The following is a 3,044-nucleotide window of genomic DNA, read 5'->3' as shown; positions in this document are numbered from 1 at the left end:
TGGGGAGCACGGGTTTCAAGGGTCCAGAAGCCCTGTGGACTGCACTGCTTTTCCTAGGAAGGCCTCAGGGGTATTCTAAAGCAGCAAGTCTTCCTACCCGTGGCTTGGATTACAGCCCCTCCCGAGTGTGGCAACCCACTCTGCCTCCGGAAACATGGAGGGGCAGCTCCCTAGGGGTTGTAACAGGAAGTGAGTTAGACTCAAGTCATGCAGCACTTTTACGTTGCAGCAACACAAGCAGCTACTGTCACTTCCTAAACAAGCTACACATGACCAACAGAAGCTAGGACTGAAGAAGCCGTTCATTCCCAGCCTCTCTGTTCTGTGGGTTTCTTCACATGCTGGCAGTCAAAGCCCAAGAACTGCTTAAAACATACACACATGTATACACACCACAAACACACATGTGTATGCACACACACATACCTACACATGTGCTCACAAATGCACACCCACACACACACACACACATGTGCACACAGGAGAAAGACTCCTGGCTCACAAATGAACAAAGCACAAAAAACAAGATTCACAAGAGCTTCGTGTAGTTTTGCCTTCGTTACAATGGCTTTAAACTACTATATGGGCAGCGGGCAGCTAAGGCCATAGCCTGGGGGAGTTCTCCCCCCCCCATTCGCTGCCTCTAAAGGTAGTTCTAACTAAATCTCTATAGTTCTAATAAGACTCGAAATTCAAAGAGCTCAGAGAGTTACAGCAACAACCGAGTAACTTTCTCTCTTCGCTAACTAGTGTCCCCGGTAACCACTCCCTTCCACATCACCCCCCCAAACACACACACACACACACACACACACACACACACTAAGCTCCTTCCTGCTACTTCCTGTCAACCAGTTGCTAAGCCCGCCTCTCTGAAGCCAGGTTAATTTTATTTAACACAGACGCAACACATCTTTAGACGGGTAACAAGAACAAATGCAACACGTCTAAATAAACAAATATTCCACGACCAGATCAGTGCACCCTTCCAAATAGTAACAGTCACGCCAAAGTGCACACTTGCGGGGAAAGACTCAAATAGTTTTTCAATTTCTTGACACTTCTTAGGGAAGAGTGGGAATGCAATCCCCCACTACCATAAAGCATGCAGTCGGGTGTCCCCCGTTGGGGGCAGCACATCTTGGGTGCACCGGATACGGCTTGCCCTGGAAAGCCACCTTCATGGTCATGGTACCTCCATGTTAGTACTAAATATATTCTTGAAACAAAGGGAATCACAATGGTCACGGTGGGGGAAATAATAGAAAGGGTATTTGAATAGTTGTTTGCAAAGAGAGCTGGGATAATCGTTTTTAGCCAACAGAGTAGATAAGGTAAAATTCTTGGGGTTTTATGGGGTTGACGAAGAATTGTTGAAGAGGGCTGGAGAAATGGCTCAGCCTTTAAGGGCACTGATGCTCTTGCAAGTATCCCGGTTCCATGTCCAGCACCCACTCTGGTAGCTCACAGCCATGGATCTGATGACCTCTTCTGATCTATAGGCATCACCAGGCACACACATAGCTCACAGACATACATGCAGGTAAAATACACATAAAAGAAAATAATTTTTGCATAAAAGATATGTTGAAGAATCAGACATCTATGAGATATGCCCGGTGGTGACCGGAAGTGACTTTGTGTGTTTTGAGGCCAGTGGAGATTTGCAGTGTCAAGTCCCATGGAGGACAGTGTTGACAGAACTGGACAAAAGGACTGTGTGCTCGTGTGTGTGTGTGTGTGTGTGTGTGTGTGTGTGTGCTGGAGATCTGGATTTTCTTGAAGGACAGGTGCATTCATAAGACTGAAAACTCCCCCACAGTCGGCAAGCTTCTGGACAGTGTGAAAGAAAGCCCCGCGACCACTGCTTTCTATCATGCTTTGCGGGAGGCCCAGAGGAGCACTCTCACAGCTCAGGACTGTGGCACCAGGGCGGGGGCGGGGGTTGGACATAACTCCAGGTCTGTTGATAACACCTGCAGTCATTCACACACATTAGTCTGACGCCTCACTGTTCCTCCCTGTGACTGACAGCAACCACCACTGCTCTGAGCCAGCCCCGAGTCTGTCTGGAACAGCTCTCACTTGCTCAACTGCCAAGCTCTTCCTGGAACCTTCCAGAATACCAGAGAGTAACTTTTATATCACACACAGAGACACACACAGACACACACACACACAAAGAGGATATGATCTTAATCTTTCTAGAAAACAGATCAATCTGAGGTTCTCCGAACTAACAAAACCCAAGAGATTTCGTGACACATGTCCTGTCCTGAGAGTCCTAGCAAACCAAAGCTCGCGTCTTTCCCTTCCAGCTCCCACTGGGAGCTTCCAGTAAGAAAAGTGCCTGGTTCTGGAGACCCGAGGGAATATGGTCTTTCCTGAGGATTTCATTTGGATTTGAACGTCCCACCACAAGCTCACATTCTGAATCTTAGCCACCAGCTAGTGGTGCTAAGTCAGGAGGCTGTGGAACCTTTAGGAGATGGGGCCAGGCCAGCAGAAGTAGCTTGCCAGGGGTGGGTGTTTGAGTGTTTCCCCTGTCCCTGGTTCCTTCCTTGCTCTCAGGTCTTCTGTGCTGTGAGCAGCCTCCACCATGCGCTCCTGCAGCCATGCTGTCCCTGCTGCGATGGACGGGAAGGCTCTGAAACAGGGAGCCGAAATAAGTCCTTCCATAAGGAAGTTCAGACTGCAAAAGTCATTAGCATTGTATCAATGCTTCTGAGCCTGATGATCCTGAGTCCCCAGCAACAAACCAAACCTTCACTCAGCGATCATCAGGGTCCCACTTTGGTCTCAACTCAAACACGAGGCTCAGTTTATGTTCCCAGAGGCCACGCAACTGCAAACACACACAGAAGTCAGTGGGCCTGTTATGGAGGTATCCCCCCCACAGAGAGAAACAATGTGGTCTCAAGCAATAAGAGATGGTAGCGAGGGCAGGCCCCAAAGTTCTCTGTGAGCAGAGATGAGCCTAGATGGGAGACTGAACTCTGAATTTAGGCATAGGAACAGGGGCCCAGGGGAAGACAGGAAGAGGA

At 48.9% G+C, this 3,044-nt stretch overlaps 1 pseudogene; it reads right to left on the bottom strand.

Moving 5' to 3' along the window:
- Nucleotides 1-1,065: 1,065 nt before the first annotated feature.
- LOC119825859 lies at nucleotides 1,066-1,209 on the bottom strand (annotated as a pseudogene).
- Nucleotides 1,210-3,044: the final 1,835 nt, after the last annotated feature.

Source organism: Arvicola amphibius, chromosome 10, assembly GCF_903992535.2.
Source record: "Arvicola amphibius chromosome 10, mArvAmp1.2, whole genome shotgun sequence".
Taxonomy (NCBI): Eukaryota; Metazoa; Chordata; class Mammalia; order Rodentia; family Cricetidae; genus Arvicola; species Arvicola amphibius.
Note: the sequence above shows the minus strand (reverse complement) of the source record. Positions and strands in the feature narration are given on the sequence as shown.